Below are 12,602 nucleotides of genomic sequence, written 5' to 3' on the forward strand. Positions count from 1 at the left end.
GGGAGAGAGAGAGAGAGAGCTCAGGAAGGGGAGGGGCAGAGAGACGGAGAGAGAGAATCCCAAGCAGGCTCTTCGCCATCAGCACAGAGCCCAACTCTGGGCTCGATCCCACGAACCACGAGATCATGACCTGAGCTGAAATCAAGAGTCAGACGCTTCACCAGCTGAGCCACCCAGGCTCAGTACGTGAGTCACGTACTGAATTCTATTGTATGGGAGTTAGGCCCTAACAAAGCTGACCTTTAACACAGTTATATGAAAGTTTATTTTAAGACCAGTTGGGGAAAGGCAACATCATAACAAAATTCACGTGCTTTTTTTTTTTTAATTTTTTTTTTTTAACGTTTATTTATTTTTGAGACAGAGAGAGACAGAGCATGAATGGCGGGAGGGTCAGAGAGAGAGGGAGACACAGAATTGGAAGCAGGCTCCAGGCTCTGAGCTGTCAGCCCAGAGCCTGACGCGGGGCTCGAACTCGTGAACCACGAGATCATGACCTGAGCTGAAGTCGGACGCTTAACCGACTGAGTCACCCAGGCGCCCCATAAAATTCACGTGCTTTTATACAAAGTCTTCTGTTTGGGGAACTTGAGTTATTTGCTGTACCTACGGAAGGACGTCAAGTGCTATCTCACTATAGACTCTAGCTGTCCAGACGTGCCTGGTAGTGTTCCCTTCCTCCCTTCGGAATAAAACGCATCTGTATTTTAAATCATGTCGACCCTAAGGTGCTATCTGCAAAGCCTTGGCGAAATACACACGAACATACTGCTACATAAACACAGAAAAGAAGATAAAAGCAGTCAATCTAGGCTGGGAGATGTCACAGCTGTCAAAGCCCCACACCCAGACGCTGCCTCCGTTTCCCCATCTGTGCAATGACGTAATAATAACCTCCTTGGGATTCTCTCTCTCCCTCTCGCTGTCTCTGCCCCTCCCCTGCTCACACGCTCTCCATCTCTCTCTCTCAGGATAAACAAAAATAAAATAAAATAAAAATAAATCCTAGATTGGATTTGGTATCCTTTGCCCTATCTGCTGTACGTGTTTGCTTTATGCTGACATAAATCAACACAACGGGTGGACGGCGATTCCCATCATTGTCCAAGTGCCTGAGTTGTTCGTCTACACGGCAGGCTTGCCTGAGTTGTTCGTCTACACGGCAGGCCAACCCAGTGAGGTGGCGTTCAGCAGCATCGCCTCAGCCATGCCCAGTGCGCAGCCGCCCCTTGACAAGGTCCACTCGTGGTCCTGCTTCTCTTCTAGAACGATCTTGGGGGTGCTGAGGAGCCCAGGCCAGTGCCTTGAGACCCCGGAGCCCCTGGGGTCACCAGGAGGTTGGATTCAGGGTGACCAATGGGGGAGCTGGGGTGGGAGGCTTTGGGACCCAGCAATGTGGCTCCCAAGATGAGGGGAGGGGGTTAAGGGGTGGGGCAAGGCAGCCAGGCCCAGGTTGGGCTCAGCGTGTATAACTTTGGCCCCTTTCAAAGTCCAGCCCGTCAACCATTCCCTGGAGGTTCGACAGCGTGGCTCATCCCACTCAGACTGGAGGCCCAGAGGTAGATGCAGGAGACGGGGGAGGTGAGACAGGGGACCCAGTCCACCTGTGAGAGAGACAGACAGATGGGGGAGAGACGGGGAGAGAGGGTCTCAAGGGCGATTTTGATTTTGGAGCTGGGCTCATCCTGTAAGACCCATCTCAAGTCTCGGATGAGAAGCATGACCCTGGGATTAGTAGGAACCTCATAAGGTCGAGGGGGAAGGAGTGTCATGGAACTGAGGTCAGTGCCTCCTGGGTCACTGTGCGTCCGGGGACGGGCCCATGGGTCACTGTGCATTCTTGACTTCAGGGCATGTTTGAAATTTTCCATAACACAAGGCATTTTTAAATGATCTCTGGAAAAAATAAATAAATACATAAAATGATCTCTGGGCTCCTGGGTCTGATCCCAGGCCTGATGTCCAGGATCGAGGGAAATCTCAGCTCTTCCTGGAGCAAAGCCCAGTGGCGCCAGAGTGGGGGATGTCTAGAAAACTCCGAGAATGCCCCAGGCCTGAGACAGAGGCGCCAGGCCGCCTCAAGAAGGCGGCTGGGAATTCTGCTGCTGGCATCCCCCTGCCATTGCGGAAATATGTGATGTGCACCCCCACACCTGCCAGCTCCGAGGCTGGAGTGACCAGAGCAGTGACTCCTTCATCCCTGGGGAGGCACTTGCAATATAAGGAATGACCGCCCTTCCACGGGCTGCCTTCCTGGGAGACGCTGGGGGGAAGGCCGGACAGGGGAGAGGTGGGGAGTGAGAGGTGACAGCCTGAGTTTTAGGGGACCTGGGGATCTCATCTCACTCCCTGAGACTGGGGGAGCGGGGCTGGCCTTATGACTGATGTCGCTGAGGAAGCGGGCTGGAATCCAAATGACCAGATCTGGAGAAACCCATCATTTCACCAGGAAAAATCTCTGAACCATGACCTCCACCAAGAGTGGGAACAGAGGACAGATAGCTTCAAATGAACTTGTCGTGCACCCCAAAACCCATGAGGGCAGATGCCGGCCATGTGAAAATCGGTCCATCCAAAAACAAACAAACAAAGAAACAAAACAGCTCGGTGGTATCGGGAATATGATAGAGGAAGGAATGAGCTGGTGAAACAGATCAAGTGGAGGCCTCCCTACATTGGAAAGAGAAATAAATGAAATAAATGGGGCTCTCGACCCTTCAGGGAAACAGAAATGGCTCTCTTAAGAGATCCTAAAGAAACAACAGGGAAGGTGGATGTACCATATTCATGGACGGGGAGGCTGAGGCTTAAAAGATGCAGATTCTCCCCATCTGAGGGTCTGTTTTGTCTCCTCCCCCCCCCCCCCCCACTTCTGAAGTTTTAACACAACCCCATCCAAAGTCACAACACAGGCTTTCCCTCAGGAGCATGATAAGGTGACACAAAAATTCACCGGGAAGAGCAGAGGGTTGCAAGTAGTCAGAATACTTATACAGAAGAACAGGGCGGTGTTACCTGTCCTACCAGCTATGGGGACCCATGACAAAGCTTGTAATTAAGTCAGAGGGATACTGGCACAGGCAGGGACACGTTGACCAATGGATTGGAATTAAATGCCCACGGTCACCCTATGGAGGTCAGGAATTGGCTCCAAGATAGAGAGGATCTATCTCAGCAGCGGGGAGGGGAGATTATTGTCTAAAAGAATCCATACAGTGAGAGTCTATGTTGAAAACAATTCAGGTAGTTCTTTCTGCCCACGGGTCCTGTCCCCGTGCTCTAATAAAACCACTTTTTCTGTACAAAAAAAAAAGCCCAAACAATCCAGTTGGGTCCCTTTGTCACATCACACACAAAACTCAGTCTCCGGCTCCAGTCTCCGTTTCCATCTCACATGGCCTTCTCTTCTGTCTCAGCTCTTCCCCTCCTTTCTCTTATCTTCCAAGGACACTTGGCATTGGATTTAGGGCCCACCCTAAACCAGAATGATCCTATCTCGAGATCTTTACCTTAATGACATCCACAGAGACCCTATTCCAAATAAGGCCACATTCACAGGTTCCAGGTGGACCCGTCTTTTGGAGGACACCAGGCAGAACGCTTCGGGGGACCCTTGGTCTTAAGCTCATACCAGAACACAGTGAACACCCATTAGCCTGGGGTCCACAAGGTCATGTACCTGTTGCTTCCAATCCTTGCTCGCCTCGATGTCCCCACTTCCGGCAAGGGCTTGGCCCACAGCAGACTGGAGAGGATTCCAGAGCGGTGAAGCGAATAGATTCAGGCTCCCGACAGCCAGGGTTGAAGTCCTAGCCCCTCAGAGCAGCAACCTGATCTCTCTGTGCCTCAGTTGCCCATAAAGTAGAGCTGATAATGATCTTCTTGGACAATGTTGGGTTGTGCCCCCCCCCCCCCCGCAAAAAAGAGATGTCTACCCACAACCTGAGAATGTGACCTTAAAGGGTGTGAAAGCAATAGTGTCCCTTAGGCCAAAAGGAGGCTTAATACCTAACCTAATTGCAAATTCAACCTCCCTGAGAATGTAAGTCTTAACCAGCCAGCCAGGAATTTTCTTTCTTTCTTGTTTTTTAATTTTTTTTTTTTAATTTTTTTTTTTAACCTTTATTTATTTTTGAGACAGAGAGAGACAGAGCATGAACGGGGGAGGGGCAGAGAGAGAGAGGGAGACACGGAATCCGAAGCAGGCTCCAGGCTCTGAGCCGTCAGCCCAGAGCCCGACGCGGGGCTCGAACTCCCGGACCGCGAGATCGTGACCTGGCTGAAGTCGGACGCTTCACCGACTGTGCCACCCAGGTGCCCCGTTTTTTAATTTTTTTTTAATTGGTTATTTATTTTTGGGAGAGAGAGCGCGCGTGCGTGCGAGGGAGGGTCAGAGAGAGAGGGAGACACAGAATCCGAAGCAGGCCCCAGGCTCTGAGCTGTCAGCACAGAGCAAACCCATGAAACTTCGGGCTCTGAGCCGAAGTTGGACGCCCAACTTAGCCACCCAGGCGCCCCAGCCAGGAATTTTCAATCTGCGCCAATGAGGGATCAGTTGTGGGCCCTGTCCATGCCCCCCAAAGGAAGATGAGGGAACGCACCTAATAAGACTCCTTGGCCCTTCTCACTTCAGGTGACTTGGCCTGGAATAACCCTTTCTTTTCTTTTGCTAATAACTTTCTAGCCCCACCCTCCTTCTGGTAAAAACCTTCCATTTTTTTCACAGCTCCTCCCAGCTCCCCTCCAGTCACTAGGTGCGATGCTGTCCCATTTGTGCCTGGCCTGATTAAAAAAAAACAATTTTTTTTTAAATATTTATCTATTTTTTGAGAGACAGAGAGAGACAGTGTGAGTGGGGGAGGAGCAGAGAGAGAAAGACACAGAATCCGAAGCAGGCTCCAGGCTCTGCGCGGGCAGCACAGAGCCCGCTGCGGGGCTCGAACCCATGAGCCATGAGATCGTAACCTGAGCTGAAGTCGGACGCTTAATCGACTGAACCACCCAGGCGCCCCGTGTCTGGCTTGATAAAGGCAATTAGATCTTCTACTTGGTCCAATTTTTGTTCTTTTTTTTTTTTAATTTTTTTTTTTTCAACATTTATTTATTTTTGGGACAGAGAGAGACAGAGTATGAATGGGGGAGGGGCAGAGAGAGAGGGAGACACAGAATCGGAAACAGGCTCCAGGCTCTGAGCCATCAGCCCAGAGCCCGACGCGGGGCTCGAACTCACGGACCGCGAGATCGTGACCTGGCTGAAGTCGGACGCTTAACCGACTGCGCCACCCAGGCGCCCCTCAATTTTTGTTCTTTAACAAGGGTCACTGCAAACATAATGAGCTTTGGATCTGGAGACAAGAGCTTCGGGGACTCGGGTTAAGGGACAAAGAAGAAGACAGAGACAAAGGCCACGTGCACGTGGACATAGAGGCAGACATCGGGGTGATGCAGCCACAAGCCAAGGAACCCCACGGGCTGCCGGCGACCACGGGAAGCCAGGAGACAGGCCTGGGTTGGGCACTCCCTCTGAGCCCCCAGGAGGAACCCACCTCGCCACCACTTGGGTTCCAGGCCTCCGGCCCCCTGGACTGTGTGAGAACAAGTTGTTTGAAATGTGGCAGGTTCACGGTCATCTGTTCCAGCCCCAGGAAGCTCAGATTTTGCCTTAGAGCGTTGTTGGGGGTGATGGGATGAACTAATACCTGGTACACAGCCTTTTAAACAGCAAGCACTTAATATATGCTCCGCAGGAGAATAAAATGTGCTAATTCAGCAAAGCACGAAGTCATTGTTGACTGTTGATTGAATGAGTGATCAAAGCTCAGTGGGGATGAGGGCTCCGTGCACTCCCAGGCCCCTGGCTCCCCTGCCCACACGGTCCCCAGACCCCTGACCTCCCCTCTGCCCAGGGTTGCCCTGCCTCCCCTGAGCAGACAGGTTGATCAGCCCCGAGCAGAGCAGGCAGCCGGTGGGGCAGCAAACCTCCCCAGGCCTCAGGCGGTTGGAGCCAGACGCTATTTGCAAATCGAGCAAATCGAAACGGGACTGAGGCTTTGGCCACCCACTTGTGAAACCAGCCGCTGCTGTTTCCTCCCTGTCAGAAAGTCCCCCAGTGAGGGGACGTGGGGAGGGGCAAGGGGAGTGGAGGAGGGCTGACTGTGTTCCCAGGGGACCTTGGGAAGTAACGGCACCTTTTTGCTTCGGTTTACCCATCTGCAACTGGGTGGGGGCAGGGGAGGGATCTGCGGGCTCCTGGTGGGAGACGTGGGAGTCGGGGACGCTGGGTAAGTGACTTCACCCCTCTGAGCCTCAGTTTCCCCATGTGTGAACTGGTGAGACACACACAGCTGCTCTTTCCTTTGGGAGACATGACTCAAATCCGATCACCTGCCTTGAGATCTCCCAGGGTGCCCCACTGCTCTGAAGGTGACGACCAACCCCCCTCCCTGTGGCCCCAAAGGCCCCATGAGTCCCACCTTGCTGCCCTCCCCACATGACCTCCCCACGCCACCTCCTCAGAAACAAACAAATGCATTCCTATCTCAGGGCTTCGGTCTCCATGCCACCCTTTCCAGAAGGTGCTCATCTGAAAAACTCTCTCTCTGCCCCATCTGGCCAAGTGTCCTACTCCATTCATTCGATCCATCTCCCTCCCTGCCCCCAGGCCATAAATCCCACCAAGGGATATGTCCCCATCATCCTCAGCCCTGTCCCCAGCCCCGTAGCCCAGGCCCTGGCAACACAGTAAGCGCCTGGTAAATGGCTCTCATTAAGAACGTGATTAAGCACGCTGATTAAGCACGTTGGCTTGACATTGCTGTGAACAAAACACAGACTCCTGATGGCAAGAGAAAAAGAAGGGCATGTGGGCGGACCTCCGAGCTGAGACCTGAAGGAGGTGACGGAGACATACGGATGTCTTGGGGGAGACCGTCCAGGGCAGAGGCACGGCCTGTGCAAAGGCCCTGGGGCAGGAGAGTGCCTGCCGTGGAGGAGTTTCCCAGAGGCCCATGTGGCCTGAGTGGAGTGAGAGTTGTGTTAGAGTAAGCAGTTCGTTAGGCTTTAACAGGATGTCTGAAGGCCAGCAAAGTGTGAGTCACGGTCAGTTATGGGGAAAGTCAGAGGTCTGTCCTGGCAGCCCTCCAAAACAAAGCCACAAAAAGCCGGATCAAACCAGACAGGCCCAAGACAACAACAACAACAACAACAACAACAAAAGTACAAAGCCCTGCTCCCCCAAAATCCCCTCCCCAAGAAATAAATATTCCACCCCCTCGTTAACAACTGTCAATAAAGGCTAGAGACCCAAACCCCAGGCCTAGCAGCTCTTCCTTGAGCCTGCCTGCTCTCACCTCTCAAGAGTGTATGCTCGCTTGAATTACACGTTCCTTCTTGAACCACTCAGCCGTTATGCCTGGTCTGTCCTCGAATTCTCTCTCGCAAAGGAGACCAAGAGCCTCTGGCAGCATCCCGGGGTGCAGCTGGATGGAGGCCGCAGGACCCGGGGTTCTCCCCAGCCTCCCTGCCGACAGTTGGAAGGAAGTGGGAACCGCAAGGCCAGCAGGGTCCTGGGGCTATGAGAAGGCCTTTGGCTCTTACCCCACGGAAGGTGGGAGCCATAGAGGGTTCTGGAGAAAGGCAGGACGAGTCTGACCCTGGCCACATGGAGGGAAGGTTCTATGGGGGCTGAGAGCAGAAGCACAGAGACCAGGGAGGCAGTGCCTGGCTGGTTATAGGGACAGATTCTGCTGGGGTTGGACCAGAATCTGGGGAGAAAGGGTCGGGCTTAGGAGCAGTTTTGCGGGAGAATGGAGAAGAGGATGGGCCTGTTTGAGCCCATCTCACAGGGAGGTAAACTGGGGATCTGGGAGCGGAGGGATGTAGGTAAAGGAGAGGCTGAAAGGGAAAGAGGGACGTTAAGAGGTGGCCAGGGTCTGGGACGGAGATTCGGGGCCTCCCCAGACTCACCAGGGCTGGTACAGACACCATGCTTCTATCTCTGATTTTCTCTAGAATTTCAATCTTGTCAGAGGGAAGAGGCTCACCTCTTACGGTTGACGATAGGCCCGACCCAGCTTCCCACAGGCTCATTTAACTCCCCTCAGCAGCTCTGAGACCAGGGTACCATCTTTTACAGAAGGGGAAACAGAGGCGCAGACAGACGAACCCGTCACGCAGGTTGATGAGTGGCAGAGGAGGGGTTTCGAACCCAGGACGTCAGGCTCCAGACCCCGTTGTTGGGATGGCGCTCTGCCTGGGGGAGGGGGTGGCGTCATCAAATGTCCCACCCTGGCACGTATTATTTAGTACCCGGCTTCAGATGGGGTTTTTGTGGTTGTGGGATTGTTCATTCATTCCTAGCCACCTTCAGGTTCCTGCCTTGTGCAGGTGAAGTCCAAGGCCCCAGCTTGGGAAGGTCTAGGCCTGACACAGATACTCCCAGTTCCATAGAGTCTAGGCCGGGAGGAGTTACCCCGAGCTGGGGGTCCCCAAGAGCCTGGGGGCTTCCTGAAGAAGGGACCCTCAGCCTGAGACTCCCTTCCTGCACCCCCCCACAGTTACGATGAAAGGCAGGGAGCTCGGGGCCAATGGAGGCACTTCCTGGGTGGAGGTTCCACCTCAGACCCTGCTTTTAGCTGCCCCCCCCCCCAGCTCCTGGCTGGCACCAGGCCACCTCCAGTGCCACCGCGACATGACTTGGGCCACCCACCAGACCACAGCCACTGGGAAACCAGCTGCGGGAGGTGAGGGTGTCGCTGTCCAGCCTGCCCGGCGGGGGGGGGGGGGGGGGGACCATTTACAGTGACTATTTATGGGGCAGGCCCAGGGGACCGCAGGCTGGAGGACAGCCTGAGAGCCACAGAGCCTGGTGGCTGGACCAGAATGACCAGTTATGCCACTGGGGGTTGGAGGCCCTGGATGAGACTCCTCATGATACAGGCTTCAGTTTCCCCATCTAAAAAAGTCAGGGGAGGGGAGTGGTGGCTGTGTGTAAGGCTGTGGATGCTGGGCTGCTGGGTTTCCTAGGTTTGAGAGGGATTCTGACGCGGTTTGGGTCTCCTGGGCAGCAAGAGAGAGCCCCAGGCTTCCTGGAGCGGGGGCCCTGAGGCCACAGTGAGGACAGATGGGGGGGAGAGCCTCTTAGACTGAGGGCTGGCGCTGGGTTAGTGCGGGAGATCCCCAGGCAGGCTTGAGTGAGAGACAGAAGCAGGGAGAGACAGGAACGGATCGGGAGAATGTGAGACAGGGAAATGAAATATGAAAGGGAGAGAAATGGGAAAGATTGGGGGGGGGTACGCTGAGGGAGGCACAGGCCCCCCCACCCTACAAATCCATGGGAAGCTGGGGGCTCAGGACCAGCCCCCTTGTCCACTGGGCCAGAGGAGCCCCTGGGTGGGGCATTAATCTGTGTGCTTTTTAAAATTATTATTAAATATAATTTAATTGGTTTCCATGCAACACCCAGCGCTCCTCCGACAGGTGCCCTCCTCAATGCCCCTCACCCACCCTCCCCTCCCTCCCACCCCCCATCAACCCTCAGTTTATTCTCAGTGTTTAAGAGTCTTGCATGGTTTGCCTCCTTAATCTCTGTGTGCCGTTGAGCAAACCATGACTTTAATATTATGGTGGATGAGGGGCATCTGGGTGGCTCGGTCGGTTAAGCGTCCAGCTCTTGATTTTGGCTCAGCTCGTGATCTCGCGGTTTCGTGAGTTCGAGCCCCGCTCCGGGCCCTGTGCTGACAGCTCAGAGCCCGGAGCCTGTTTCAGATTCTGTGTCCCCCTTTCTCTCTCCGCCCCACCCCTGCTTGTGCTCTGTCTCTCTCTGACTTTCAAAAATGAAGAAACGTTCTTAAAAAATGTTTCTTTTTAAGATTTGCTCTCTCTGCCCCTCCCCCCCCAAAGTAAATAAATAAATAAACAAACTTCAACAAATAAACACACTTTAAAAAAACATACCGTTGTGGATGATGTTAGCGACAGCTTCACTCTGCTCGCTCTCCACTCTCACAACCCCTAGGGAGGACTAACTACCGCCATTTCACCGATGGAGAAACTGAGGGTCAGAGAGCACCCCCCCCCCCCCCCCCCCAGGCTGCACAGCTAGGCTGGGAGCAGAGCCGGGACAGCCCGGGTGCTGGTGCGTGAGACGTTTGTCGGTTGCCTAGGTGACCCCACCCTCACCCCCCCCCCCCGCCCCCGCCCCCGCCCAGCCCCCAACCCCAAGGCACATCCGCTGACCGCCCCCTTCCCCCACCAGCCCTCCCGGAGTGTTTTTCTTCCCTCCTCCTGGGTGTTTTGGTTTTGGGCCCCGGAGCGGCAGGCCGCGTAACAGGCGGTTCCCGCCGGCAGGGTCAGCCCAGGGCTGGCGGGGAGCCAGGAGCAGCGCCAGGGCCAGGGTGGGGAGGACTCAGGGAGCGATCACCGCCCTTGCCCCCCCCAGTTGCTCAGCCAGTTCCGTTTTCCTCTCCCCTTGTCCCCCCCCCCCAACCCGTGTCCCGCTGGCTCCACCTGGACAGCGGGGCCCAGCGTGGTCGCGGCCCCCATCTGTGGCCACGGGGGCCCCCTCGCTGGATGCGGGCGGGTGGCTCCGGGCGGGGTTTCCCGCGTCCTTGCCAAGGTTCCGTGCGCTCTGTTCGTTATTAAACATTGATGGAGGCTGCAGGGTGCCGGCCCAAGAGGCCTCCCAGTTGGGGGAACGAGGGCAGGGAGCAGACGCCCCAACCCCAGTGGGGTGGGGGGTGTTCCGGCCAGGACCAGAGGGAGGGGCTGGGGGCAGGAGGATGGGACAAGTGCCTGGAAGGCCGGGAGAATTCTTAGCTATGACACCTAATCATAAGCAACCAAAGGAATACGTAAATTGGTCTCCATCAAATTAAAAAGAAAAACAACAAAAATTGACCAAGGTCATTCCTAAGAAAGTTGAAAAGGCAGGGGCGCCTGGGTGGCTCAGTCGGTTAAGCATCATGACTTTGGCTCAGGTCATGATCTTGCGGTTTGTGAGTTCGAGCCCCGTGTTGACAGCCTGGAGCCTGCTTCTGGTTCTGTGTCCACACCCCCCCCCCCCCCCCCCCCCGCCCCGGCTTGTGCTCTGTCTCTCTCTCTGTCTTTCAAAACTGAATAAACATTAAAAAAAAGTTCTAAAAAGAAAGTTGAAAAGGCAACCCACAGAATGGAAGGAGAACCATCTGCAAATCTTGTATCTGACAAGGGATCGATATCCAGAATATATGAAGCACTCTTACAACTCAAAAGGAAACAGACAAATAGCCCAATTAAAAAATAAGGAAAGGAGGGACTTAATGTGACAGCCTATCAACATTTGAAGATATTGGTACTTGATATCCTGTTAAGGAAAACGTGCCTCCGAATTTTAAGCTGGAGGGGTCACTGGAACAACTTTTCGAAGAGAATCACAACTACGTGATTTTTTTAGATTTTCAGTACATACTAAGAATTGTGTACAAACTGAATTGTCTGTACTGACCCTCAGAACAACCAATGAAAACGCAATTATGAAAAAAAATATGGAAAGCATTCAAATAGATGTTTCTCCGAAGAAGGTCTATAAATGGCCAATAAGCACATGAAAAGGCACAGAAAGAAAGAAAGAAAGAACAAATGAAAGAAAGAAAGGAGGGAGGGAGAGAGGAATGAAAGGGAGGGAGGGAGGGAGGGAGGAAGGAAGGAAGGAAGGAAGGAAGGAAGGAAGGAAGGAAGGTAGGTGAGTGAATAAATACACGGGGATAACGTCCATGCGATGGAATATTACTCAGCCATCGTAAAGGAATGGAGTTTGGACACACGCTACAACACGGATGAAGCTCTGAGACATTTATGCTGAGTTTCTTTCGCTGAAGAACACACACGGGAGGCCACGCGTCGTATGATCCCGTTTATATGAAATGTCCAAAGAGACAGATCCATAGAGAGACAGACAGCAGATTGGCGGGAAGACAGAGAGCCAGGGGCTGGGGCAGGGCGGGGGAGGGGAGAGGGAGTGACCGCTCACGGGCACAAGGTTTCCTTTGGAGGTGATGGAAATGTTCTGGAATTAGACAAAGGTGACGATCGCGCAGTATTGCGAAGGCACCAAGCACCACGGAATTAATTGTTCGTTTTACAAGGGTGATCTGTATGGTGTGTGGACATCTCTTAAAAAAAACAAAACAAAACAAAACACTGACAAACAAAAAAAGGAGGAAGGAACAAAGGCACACAGCTGGGGGAAGGGCCAAGGGCCTGGCGTCTGCAGGGTGAGGGCGGTTAAGCGCGAGAGGCCTGGCCACGGCTGTCCTGCGTCATCCCTACGGCCCAGGGTCCTCGGGGGCCGCTGATAACCCCAGCCCCATCCTGGCTCAAGGGAGGAGACAGAGAGACAACATCTCTTCCTGACCAAGTGCAGAGGCCCCTGGAGAAACAGAGGACGGGGGGATCTGGGGAGGTAAACTGAGGCAGCCTATCTCCCTGATGGAGACATGCTTCCTGACTCGAGGCGGAAGCCATGATGAGAGGGAGTCAGATCAAGAGAGACAGAGACAGAGGAGAGGGAGCGAGAGGGGGCCAAGGGCTCTGGAGAGGCCACCTTATCCATTTTCCAGACCAGG

At 53.9% G+C, this 12,602-nt stretch overlaps 2 long non-coding RNA genes across 3 annotated transcripts; both read right to left on the reverse strand.

Moving 5' to 3' along the window:
- Positions 1-1,010: 1,010 nt before the first annotated feature.
- On the reverse strand, positions 1,011-4,109 carry LOC123607401. The gene is made up of 2 exons (XR_006716731.1): positions 3,680-4,109; positions 1,011-1,604 (listed from the first exon to the last, which is right to left on the reverse strand). It is a non-coding gene; the product is annotated as an uncharacterized LOC123607401 (long non-coding RNA).
- Positions 4,110-5,293: 1,184 nt separating this feature from the next.
- LOC123607400 lies at positions 5,294-10,177 on the reverse strand. 2 transcript variants are annotated; one of them, XR_006716729.1, is made up of 3 exons: positions 9,955-10,177; positions 5,547-8,251; positions 5,294-5,321 (listed from the first exon to the last, which is right to left on the reverse strand). It is a non-coding gene; the product is annotated as an uncharacterized LOC123607400 (long non-coding RNA). The 2 variants fall into 2 exon arrangements; XR_006716730.1 differs by having other exon boundaries at positions 5,302-5,711; positions 7,350-8,251.
- Positions 10,178-12,602: the final 2,425 nt, after the last annotated feature.

This window comes from Leopardus geoffroyi, chromosome A2 (genome assembly GCF_018350155.1).
Source record: "Leopardus geoffroyi isolate Oge1 chromosome A2, O.geoffroyi_Oge1_pat1.0, whole genome shotgun sequence".
In the NCBI taxonomy this organism is placed as follows: Eukaryota; Metazoa; Chordata; class Mammalia; order Carnivora; family Felidae; genus Leopardus; species Leopardus geoffroyi.